Here is a 13,212-nt window from a genome sequence, read left to right as displayed (position 1 = left end):
CCCTCTCTTACCCGCTGTGTCCCGCTGTCCAGTTCATTCGGGCAGAAGCTGGCAATAAAACCACAACGAAAAATCTATCAGTAAATGATTGGAAAAATGTATTTCGAGTCGCGCATAGACAACGTAGAAACAAAGCAAAACGATGAAAAAGGACAGCGCCAGGATATTACTAAAAATACAAACATCGATCGTTTAGTTGCCAAAAGGATTTAGAACGAGAATAAAGCATAGAAATCGAAACAGAACTACTGTACTATTCCTAACTTGTGACATCAATTGTTTAATATATTTTCTATTTTTGCGTTTCGCTTTAATAACTTTTGTTTATATGTTTCGTATTATGCTTCAGTTGCAACATCAGCCATCAAATCCCTTACCAATTTTGCTGTGTTGCCCATTCTTTTGCAATAATAAGCCATAAAAATGTTTTGCTGCTTCATAATTTTGTTGTTTTTCACAAGGTTGCAAAATACTTCGCAGGGAGTTGAGCGAGAGACATTTAAGAAACAAACAAACCGACTTAGTTGCGCTCCAACAAAAGCACAAAGCAGGAACGCTCAAGGAAGCCGGAGAATGTTGTTGTGCGGAGCTAGAAGAAAACAGATATGAAGTGGGGAAAATGGAAAACTAAAGAAAAGAAAAAGGCTTACTACCATTCCTGCCTGGACATTTAAGCAGATTTGCCGCTTGTCTTCAACTCCCAACTCTCTCTTTCTATCGCAGCCTTTCATAATTTTCTTTTTTTTTATCATAATTTTTCTTTTCGCATGCTGGCGCTTCCTTTTCGGTGTTTCCTCCCCTCTTCACAGCGCTCTTTTGTGCTTATAATTTCTCACGTTTTCCTGCAAATGCAGCACAAAAATGCTCGTAGTAACTTTTAATTTCATGCCATTTAATTCGTTGAAAGCGCAAAGCGAAAAAGAAGAAAAGCGCAGAATGCCAAGCGAAGAAAATGCCAAGATGAAGCCATGCAAAAGAACAAGAAGAGTGTGTCCCTTTATCTGCAACTGTATTTGTGACTGTATGTGTATGTGTGTGGGTCAAAAGGAATACAAAAAAAAAAAAAAAAAAAAAAAAAGAAACACGAAGAGAATGTGCCACAGGACACGCTTTACGAGTACTATAACAAAAGTTGTTTCCTTTGTAACTTTCTTCAGCCACTCTTATTTTTTTCTCTTGCTGTTGTTGTATTCAAATGCTGAACAATGCAACAACTGAAAATTCGCATTTCAAACATTTTGCCTTTTCTTTTTATTTGTATCTTTTGCATATATTTGGGAGTTGTTTCAAAACTCGCGACTTATGTTTCGCTGTGCGTGTAATTCCCCTCTAAAAAAATAACTTCATTTTGAGTAATGATACTTATGTTATTTACCTTTTCGCTTGACCTGAGCTCGCCAAGGCTAAATCAACAATATTAAGTCTTAGGGTGACCATTTGAAAAAAGGGTAACTTAAATGACGAGAAAGTTCATTCTTCGATAAAAAATAGTTAATTTGTAATTCTTATTAGACACCCGCTACCCATTCTCAATAATAGCAAAATATTGTGGTATTATTCTAAATATATACGCAATGAATATAACGGACAAAATACTGAAACATACCGAAGCCAATATTTAGTATATGAAAATAGTATTGTACATTATTATACCTGACATATACTGAAACATACCCAAATATATATATTTGGTATATGAAAATACTTTGGTATTATTCTAAAAGTATACTAAATTATTATACTGGAAAAATACTGAAACATTACGAAGGCTAAAAGTGTACTAAATTAATATACAAAAATACAAATACTGAAACAAACCAAAAGGTATATTTGGTATTTCAAAATACATCAGATTGCCAACCAATGCAAAACAGACTCGACTGCAACAGCAGTTATTTTTGTATATTAAATAATTTATTTTTAGAATTTCATTTAATTAACAGGTACAATCCATATTCTTTCAGAGATTTACTTTAGTTTGAGTAGCTTTTTACCTTATAGAATGTCTTTGCTCGTTGATAAAGTTCTTTTAACTTCAACGAAGTCACAAATTGCACTTAGGATCTATGCATCTTTAGTTGTTTTATGATGACCCAGAAATATATAATATATAGAGGAAAACTGCGGTAACCCAAAACCCGAAAACATTTATTTTATTAGCTCCATTTGCTTGTGCATTGACTATGAATAGTTTGACTTTCTTTTGTTGCTCAGCCCAGTTCATTAATGAACCAAAAACTTTTGAACTTTTTTGCCTCCCTATTTTTATTACAAATTGCATTCATTAAATTTTGGCTATGATTTTATTTTCGGTGGATTTTCTTCAAAAGCGCGCAAATGCCAAAGAATTAAGTGCTTCGTTTTTTTTTTAGCTTCTTCTTATTTTATTATTTTGGCTAATTACGAGTAGTTGAGTCGGGGAAAAGTTGAAGAATCCGCAATGTAGGGCATTAAATATTTAAATTGCAAGCGGCGATGCTGTGAAAATTGATTATGCTCGTAGTTGGATGAAGAAAAGGGTTCATAATTAAGGGAATTCTGTGGCCTCGCGCTCAAAACTGAAACCGAAACTGAAACTGTAGCTGAAACATTCATTTCCAGGGCTTTAGGTAAAGCCAAAAGGTGGCCAACTAATAAAGTTGGGCGCAGAGCAGCTTAGGCCACGCCCCTCACACACACATACAATGTGTGTGTGTGTGTGTGCTTAACTTTTCCATACAACGCTTGTTATATGCGTGCCAAATTAAGTCTAGCTGCTGGCACGGATGGCTCGAAGATGTGGCGGTTGCCTCACTCGTTCCTCGTTCCAGGCAAAGTTTTTAACCATTACTTAACTGTTATATGCACCTTAAGGCACACACTCACACTCACACTCACAGTCACACTCGCACACACACACATTCGCATAAATTCACTTGGGCTCGAAAGTGAAACTAAAAACTGGCAACTTCTTCACTCTTTAAGACGAAGGCGACATCGAATGCGGCGCCTTTGCTGCTTTTGCAACAAACTGCAAACATGTTGCATGCTTTTATGCGTGCTGCAAGTTTCTAGCCAACTTAAAGTGGCCTGGGCGTGAGTCTGTGGCAACTATTTTCATACTGCCGAATGTGGCTTAGCATGCATCTAGAACATTCATAACATAATTTAACTAATAAATCATTAAAATAATAAATTAATATTATTGAATCGAACTTGCATACAAATCCAATTAATTAGTTGAACTGATTTACTAATCACGACTGTTCTAATTAAGTTGTGATTGCAGCCACAGTTGTTTATTATTAGTTGAATGCCCAATTATTAGCTTTTTAATTAATATGCATTTTTTTTTGTAATGAAGTGTATTAATTCAATTGGTTTTATAGATATTATAGTAGCAATTGAGTTGTTGAAAATTATTTTACGATATGTACTATACCGATAAATATAACTATATTTACACACTATATTACACTGACTAATGCAATTCTCCAAGGATACTATTATTATTGAATGTCCACTTGTAAACACTTTTTGTAAAATGAAGTTCGTTAAGATGGCCCATTGATTGTGGAATCTATTAATTGGAAAGATTTTTTTGGATCCATTCGTTGTATTTGAGTTGTGTCGCATGCTAAATCGAAATATTTCAACTAATTCTAAGAATTTATTGAACTCACTCACAATGTCATATTTAATAGTAATATTTGTTTATATTTTTATATTATTTTTGTTGTATTTAAATTGTAAACTTGTTAAACCTATTTAAGTTTATAATCCGTTTAAATAATTTGTTTCTAATACAGACTTTTAAGAGCCAAGCAGAGCAATGTGAAAAGCAGTGCAATTTAATTTACGGTACTCGATTCTAACATATATTTATATTAGTGTAACAAGAACTCTTTTGCTTGTATCTTAAACTGCAGTTACACTATTTGTTATATTTTATTAAACTTTATATATATGTAAAACATATTTAATGTAACAAAAAAATTCTTGGTAGTATTATTTTTATCAATTTGTTTTGTTCTTATCTAGAATTGCAGTTGCAATATATGTTATGTTATTTATTATGGATGCTCATTCATGCGCTTCTGGCTGTATCATCGCCTCTTGCAAAGTGACAAATTTGTGTGTGCAAATATTTACAGCAAAATTGACAAATAGATACTAATAATAACAAAAGAAGCATCAGCAGGAGGCAACAACAACAACAAGAACAACAACAATGTTTCTGAATATCAAAAAATTAAAAATTGATGACGTTCAAATTTCTTGAGAAATGAGAAATTGCGCTTCATGAACATTGACAACGTCATCGAGATCAAAGAAGCTCCAATAGCGACTAGTTTAGTGTCAAGGCACGCATAGCATATATCCTATGGCCATCCCATGACCACGCCCACTTTTCGCACACACACACACACACACACACACAAAGGAATATGTTTTCCCCTTATATTGTTGCAATGACAATACATTTAATATTGTCAGCAGCTTGATGAAAACGAAGCAGCAGATGAACGAATCAAATAAATAAAGAAATTGTTTCGCCACAAAACTTTTCTTTTTTCTGTTGTTGTGGTTGTTGTTGTTGTTGGGGTTGTTGTTGTTGATTATTTTTCATTTTGTTCGGTTGGCGAAACATTCAATTTATCTTGTGAATCATTCATATATTCACTGTGAAAATGACTGTGTAGAAAGTCAGGTGTTTCTTCATCAATTTGTTTCGTTGGCATCAATCGAAGCTGACAATGGGCAATCAACTCTAAGCACTTGATTATTCCCTCGATGAAATAGGAAAGAGAATTTGAATTTCGGAATGCTGCAAATTGAATTACAAACATATTTTGAATATAGTTTTCAAAATAGATTGCTTTTTGTGGTGTGTTTGAAATATTATATATTTTCTTTTGGTTCATGGTTTGACATAAGTTATTTACTACCAATTGAAATGTGAAGTATCTGTAAACATTTTTTTTCCTTTTTATTAAAGTGCATAAAAAGTGCTGAAGTCTATTCAGCTTAGTTTTTAATCCAGTTTCAATTGATTGGTTTAATCGATTTTTGTGTCATTGTTTATGCTCTATTAATTATGTGGCACACACAAACAGATTTCTTCACTTCTCTATAAACGCTTTTTCTGTGTAAACATCAACCTCTTTCCCCTCCACGCCGCCTTTTGCTGGTGACAACAGCGCACAAAAAAATAAATATTTATCAGACTGTGCATAATTAATGCCCATTTGATTGCGTAATCTGTTTGAAAATGTTAATTGCAAAATTTTCAAGCGCTTATTTTTTCATTTGATTATTTTTTTTTTGCTTATGCGGTTTTTTATTGTTTTTCTTGTATTTAACATTTTTTTTTTGTAATAATTTAATGGGCTGTCAATTGTTAGCTTTGACAGCTCATGTGTAATTGAAGGCAGTAGACATATCAGACATTTTTATTCCCTGGTCTAAAAAAACATTAACATTGAAAGTTGTTGTTTATTGCTAATTTTTAAATAATCCTCAAACTGCAACAAAACAAATTATGTGCGAGGGAAGGCTGACAAGTAGTGACTTATTTATTTATTTATTTTTATTTTTTTTTAATTCATAATATTCTTTAATAACTTCATTCATGAGTATTCAACCCATGGAATTTTGCTTGTTTTCCCTTTTTATTATTCAATTATTCATGTCAAATACGGCCAGCAATTTATGATAAATAATTTTGCTGCTTTAAACAATTTTATGCAAATGAAAAATATAGATTAATTTAATGGCAACAAGCTTCCACTATTCAACTCTTAAAAAAATACACAAAATATACACAATTATTTGATGGTATGCAAATTGAATTTACTTATTAAACATCCCTCGCAAATTGCCATTATGAATTTCTAATATCTATATGACAAAATGCAATTAAATTCAGTTGTTCGACGTTTGGTATTAGCGAAAAAAATAATGTAGGAAAAACCTAAAAAAAAAAATAAATTTATAATTACAGAATTGTATAATAGAATTTTATATATGATAATAATTGAAAATACTTTCTATTTATAATATAAAATTGTTATGGAATTCGACAAACAAATATTGCAAATTTTCGTAGCCAAAAATAGTAACATTGTTTTGAGTACTTAAATTTAAATGAGAACTTAGAATATGTGAAATTTTATAGAAAACAATTGAAAATATTTCATCGAAATATTTGGTGTGTCGAAAAATGCATATTAAATATTAGATATAAAAGAAATGAATATACACAAAGCTAAATGTTTTTGTGGTCCAAATTAAATTTTTCAAAGTGTATAATTATCAAATTACCATTGAACTGCTGCTAATTAGCGTTGCTGGCATATTCGTTTTCGCTTCATAAATAAAAGTATTTTTATGCTCTTTCACTCACTCTGACATATGCAGAACACACAACATTCTTGTGATGCGTTTGCCGCACAACGCAAATCGCTTCGCTCTGCGATGCAAAGTGTTTTTTTATGGCGCGTTATTCAAATTCAATTTGTTGCCTTCGCCGAGTAGATTGCGAGAGGGAAAGAGGAGTAAGAGAGAGAGAGAGAGAGAGAGGGAAGACACTAAAATTGTAAGAAAGTATCGAAGCAGCAAGGTTATGCATATGCCCCATTGAGCACGCATGCTGAGTAGTTGGCAAAGGGACGAGTCCATGAAGCTGCTATAAAAGAGTGCCGACTGCCAAAGCAGAGGCGGGAAGAGGAGAGAAGGAGAGATTATATGACAAACATCAATAAACTGAACAATAAAATGCATGCATGGCCTGAAGAAGCAAAAGAGAACGATGCATAAAACGCAATGTCCTTGGTAGCAAAGGAAAACTCACACACACACAGACACAGACACAGAGTCAGAGACAGAGACACAGAGAGTACAGTTTGTATCAGAAAGTTGTTAAAGCTTAAAGAAATTGTTGTAAATTTGCGAAGCATCGCTCAAAGAGATGCCGCTGCAGCAAGGAATGGAAGGGGGGAGTGGATGGGGCGCCCACAAGGCGAACATAATTATGCAAACTAATTAAAATACTCATACGATACGTACATCTTCTGCTCTGATGCCCCCTTTCTCTCACTCTCATTCTCTCTCTTTTTCTCAGTCATCTTCTGCTTCTTCATCTCCTCCACTCTTTGCCTGCTGGCTGCTGTTCTTTGGCGCCCATTTTTAATTAACAGTAAGCGCCCAACGATGAGAAGAAGTATGTGTAGAGAGGGAGAGAGGAGAGAGAGAAGGAGACTGGGGCGTGGCAGGTACAAGTGTGAGTGTGGTTGTGTATGTGAAATGTGTCGACTGGGGACAGGGCAAACAAAAATGAAAGACACTCACTTCCGCTTGACATGCTGTGGAATGTTGTGCACATGCATCTGACTCTGCTCAATGCCGTTGCGCGTGTATGCGAGTGTGTGTTTGGGTGTGTGGGTAAGAGCGTGTGTACTGCACAAATATAAAAGCAAACCGCAAAAACACAAATATAGTTGCATACTTTTGAGCGCCTACACATAAATGCGAACTGAGGCCCAGCGAAAAATGAGATGAACACAACATCATCGCAACAAACGCCAACGCGAACGCTAAAGCAGCGACAGCAGCAGCTTCTGCTTCTCATAATATTTTTATTTTGCCTTTTGCCATTTACACTTGACAAAATTAACGACTGTGAAGCGAAATTACAGAATAATTACTGAAAATTGAGCGTAGTAAAAGCAATTAGATGTATAAAGTAAGAGTATTTGTCGTCATGAATAAATTGTGTAGAAGATATTGTATATTTTCTTTAAATGCTAACAACATATCAATAACATATCTAATATTAAAAATAATAATAAGATGATATTGTTGCTTGGAATATAAGTAATAAGTATTAGGTAATTGAATGTCAATTATGAGTTGATATCTTATGCGACGTTTAATACGTTTTCTGCAGCTCAACTTTCATAAATAAATTTCAAATAGCTAAAAATAACTTTTGAAGTACTATTTTGCTATATTTGTTTATTTAAATTTGCCTTAAATGCATACTTCTTGTAACAGCTTACATTACTTGCCATATCATAAAAACGTGTTTTGTTAAATACTTTTACTTTGCTTTTTTTACTTTGTAGAAACTATAAAATTTCTCTTAAAATGTATTATTAAAAAAACTGTAGCTTAAGTTTCATGAGTACTTTTTGTTGTAAGAATGTTGAAGAACTGTTTTGTAATATTTGTTCTTTTAATACATACTTCTTCCATCAGTTCACATTATTTTCTACATCGTAAATTTCCATAAATTCTTTTAAATAATGCTTTTAATTACTTTTGATGCTTCGCCCATTAGTTACATACATTACTTGCCATATCTCAAATAAACTTCATCAATTTGTAGTTCGTGACAATCGCAATTGCATTTAAGAGTTACAACACTCTGATAATGCCATTTTGAATTAGCTGTCAGCAGTTGTCATTACATTCAATTTGTTGCCTTTTTGGGCACAGTGCATCATTTCGAATCCCCCAGTTGGCCGTCTAAACCCAAAAAGTCAGCAACACGTTGCCTCTAATGATATGACTAACGTTGACAGCACGTCATTCACATTCAGATTGCCAGTTTGCGGGTGTGAATTGGCGCGAGCAACTGAATGAGTGAGTGTGTGCCATGTGTGTGTGTGTGTGTGTGTGTGTGTGTGTGTGTGTGCGAGTGAGTGCGAGCTGTGTATTCTGTTTGGGGAATAAATTGTTAATTATTATTTGAAAAGAGTTACAGCGTTGATGAGGACGCCAAACAGGCAGAGGACCAACTGTAGTCTTGTGTGGTGCGTTGCATGTTTGTTGGCCTGATGCTTTCGTTTTTATACTATACACGGCTTAGGCAGCGGCGGCCGCGGCGTCAGGACTTTTGTGGTATCCTGGTGGGGGTTTGCAGGCTCTGTACGTGTGGTTCGTTCCCAGGCTTCTGTTGCATGCACATTTCAATGCGAATTTCTATGCCACACATCGAGAGAGTGAATGGAAGGGGGATGGTGGATGGTGGGGGTAAGGTGGAGTGCACACCCTCTCTAAATTAACATTCGTTCGCGCCCAGGATCTGTGCATTAATGTGCCCTCAATTCTTCCCATATGCGTGTGCTCATTTCGAATGCGCATTACAACTACAACAACTAAGTTTTCTATTTTTTTTTTTTTTTTGCTTCCCTAGTTTTGCAGTTGGTTGTGTCAATTGAAATGCAACAGAAACACGCGGCTGTGCAGTGCAGTGGAGGCAAAGCGGCAGCCAGAGTTGGTAAATTAAAAAGTGAAACATACATGGCGTATGTGTAATATTTTTATTACACTTGCCTTCTAATTAGGCAAGTCAGCTGTCAGTTTGCCAGTTTGTCAGCTGTGAACTGTGCCACTGTGCCGACCCCATCTCCATCTCCGACCCCCCTCGCGGCTGGTTAGCCAAGCTCTACGCACTCGGATTTGCATTTGCTTTCAACTAATTTGCTTGGCTTCGTTTCCAGCTGCTGATTAATACACTGTGTATTTGGGCCAAGCCAGAATGGCAGCCATGTGGAATTCGTTCGTTCGTTCATTCGTTCACTCTGAGCATAGTTTTTCTGCGGAGTCTTTCCCTTCTCACCACTTCTGTCACATTTGGCAAACTGTCATTATCGCGATAAGAAGATATATCCAATGGGAATCGCTTAAGAAGAAGAAGAAGGCCGCGCTTAATAAAAGTTCAGCTCACATGCTATAAATATGATATTTACTTTGTTACGAGTTACTGCAGTAAGACATTCGAGTCTTCAATGAAACGTAAATGCTTTTTATTAGAAATAATACATTTTACGTAATGAGAATGACAAACATTTTCATTAGTGTTGTCAAAATAATTCACTGAAAGTAGTTTTGAAAAAACAGAGAAAATATAAATAATAATAATAATAATGAAAAAACAGAGTGAGATATGTATATAGCAGATTAATTTGCCTACATATTACAGTTCAGTGCTAAAATTTAAGTTTTTATAGTATTTAAAGTAAATATTTGTTTTGCATTATAATTTAGATATGATGTACGTGTGTTGCACTTAATTTATTTAATCAATTAAGGTAATCAAATCGATTGCACTTCTTTTCTTGAGAATAATATGTTCAAAACACTGTCAAGTAATTTACCGAAATTAGAGTTCCATTTAAAATAAGTGTTTGAAATTATCATTTTCCACTTAAAGATATTCCTTCTTTCGTATAATATTAATTCAATGAGCAACAATTCAATTTGCTTCTGTAGCTACTCAAAAAGAAACCATTTTTATTGCAGATTTGCAGGCTGTGGTTAACCCTGCAGCTAAACATTTAATCAGCAGCACCTCAAGCGCCATTTAGACCCCAACCACCAACACTCCCCCGTTGCCTTTATTACCCTTTCTATCGGCAACTTCTACATGATTCTGCAATTCCACAACTTAGGCAATACCACTAAAATCGATTTCAATTCAATTTGTTTGATTGCCGCGGTGCTTAGATCAAACGAACTAAATGCCAGCCACGTTCGAAGCTGACACACACACACACACACACCTGGACATGTACTGAAATAAATACACACACACACACAATTCCAAAAACACACACAGACAGACAGTTGCAATCACGAAAATGGCCGGGCAATAATTGCGCGTGTCGTTGGCTTCGAAACTGGAACTGTTTCTACCTGTTTCACATGCGAAATTAGCTTAAAATGGCTGACGCTAATGTGCAAACAGCCCCAAACCCTTGACACTAGCCTCCCTCTTTTCGCTTCGCCCCATCCACACGCTAGCTAACTCCTGCGCATTAATGCCTTTTGATCTGCACCAAAAATACAACGAGTGTGATGGAAAGAGACTGCGAGTGGCGACCAGCAAACTTTCGATGTACGTGTTTCTGGCGACGCCAAAAAGTATGCAATGCTTTTCATTTTCTGCGCACAAAACGAGCTTAAAAGTGCGACAGGTCTCTCTTCATGCTTTTCGCTTCCATTCTCAGTCGCAGTCTCGGTCTCGGTCCGTCTCCTCAACTCTGACATCTATCGCCAGCACGGACAAGTTTCAATTGAACACCGCACGAACAACAAGTGAATTTTAGCCATCAAAGCCGTGAAAAAGATACCGCAAGCAAACAGAGCAAACCACTTTTCATAGTCAACTTGATGGGGTCTCTTAAATATGTGGTTAATTCTGTGTCAAACAGCTTCATGTCAAATCGTTTCGAAATACGCATAGATTCTCTTTATGTTATTCATTTTATGAATTAATTTAATTGTGAAAGAAAGGCAAGAAATTAAAATAATCGAATTGGATTCAGAATGTGAAAGAAAAGCATACATCAAATTAATATTTACCTTACATGCTGTAAGGTTACATAGTTCAAGTGACCTTACTATATTTATGTAGTGCGTATATTTTTATATTCTCTACCATAAGAGTTCGTAACAGTTATTAAGGAAATACTTTGTATGATAAAAAACACTTACTGCAATTGGTCTTCGTTGATTTGGCTGGCAATCTGGTATATTTTGTACTCTATGTCATATTTTGAATGTAACATAGTTCTACATCGATATACCAAATATATCATACAAAATATTTCAGTATTTGTTGGTATAATAATTTTACATATTTTTAGAATGATTTTTATTGAAAATGGGTAGCGAGTATCTCATAGTCAAGCACACTGTACATAGCTTTCTTACTTGTTTGTAATTAAATTATTGTAGTTCACTTCATAAATAAGACATATAAGAGTTGTGTTTAAAATAAACAAATCTAAAATTCATTTTATTTTTATGCAGTTTTATATTTACTCTTATATTTTCCAATAAAATTATTTACATGATCACACTTTACACTTGGCTGTTATAATTTAATTTGTTTGTTATACAACAATTCCATTTTATTATGAAAACGGTTATATATTTCGTAAAAAATGTATATTACGTATTAACTTGGCATTTCTAAGTGTATTTTAAATTTCACCTCCAATAGATACAAATGCATATCGTATTTTTTATGGCAATTGCCGGGCTTTATTATTGCCGTTTAGCGATTTTTTATGTCCCGAACTGTGCACTATAGGCCGTTTGTCGACGGCGCATTTTATTGCATCGCTTACCACAATGAATGGAGAGGGAAGTAGAGGGAGAGGGTGCGTAACGGGGTCATTTGCTCTGTTAGCTTTTTGAAAGCCATAAAAATCGAATGGCAGCGGTCGAAGCAAAACAAATCGATTTGTTAAATTGCAGTGTAAAGTACAAACGAAAGGGAGCAGAGAGGGAAATTCGGAAGCGGGTCAAACCCACGCATGTGGTGTAAAGTGTCTCATAATTTATCAAAGTGCAGCACTTTATGCTTTAAGGATATGATAACTGAGCTAACTCTTGAATCAATTAGTTTTTACTATAAAAGTGAAAGAAAATTTAATGAATGTGGTATATTTTGTACACTAAGATATATTTTGAACGTAATAGTATATTAATATACCAAACTTCATTATATTTTAGTATTTTCGGTATATGAATTCAATTTTCTCTGTGTATCACCGTACATTTCCACGGTACATTTCGTACCATATAGTATATTCACATACCAGCCTTTTAATATTTTTGGTATATTAATATAATTGAAGCGGTATATTATTTTGGTATTAAACATTTTAAAAGGGTATTTCACAATCGAGTATACTGGAAAGTGCCTTTCTTACTTTTGATTAGGTATTAAATAAAACTAGAGACAAATATGAAACTTCTAAGAATAGCTTATGATAAGTTATTTGCTAGATCAAAGAATTTGGCTATTGCGATGCTATCGAATGTCACTTTTGGTAGCGCGTTCGTATTTATTTAATGCACCTCAAGCGCAAACACTGGTGGTGGGAAAATGTTTCAAGTTTGTGTAGCTAAAAAGTTTTAATTACACTTTCTGGGATATTGGCTTAAAGAAAATGCATCATTAAAATAGTTTCACTCACTAAGCGCATTTGGCCTAAGGCTGCACAAAATTGTTTGTTGCCCCGCCAAACTATTTATTGTTAACGTTAGATGCTGCTAGATTGTCGTGGCAAGCAAAAGGTAATTACTAAGAAATGCAATTCACAGATAATTTTTTTGGTTAAATTTAGAATTCTCTCGGTTTAGTTTAAGGCATTTTCAAATTCCCCTGTTGCACATTAAGATTATTCGAAATTTTGGGATTGTAAGGTACAGATA

The sequence above is a fragment of the Drosophila sulfurigaster genome, chromosome 2L (genome assembly GCF_023558435.1).
Source record: "Drosophila sulfurigaster albostrigata strain 15112-1811.04 chromosome 2L, ASM2355843v2, whole genome shotgun sequence".
Classification (NCBI taxonomy): Eukaryota; Metazoa; Arthropoda; class Insecta; order Diptera; family Drosophilidae; genus Drosophila; species Drosophila sulfurigaster.
The sequence above is the reverse complement of the archived record's forward strand: the minus strand, read 5'-3'. Positions refer to the sequence as shown.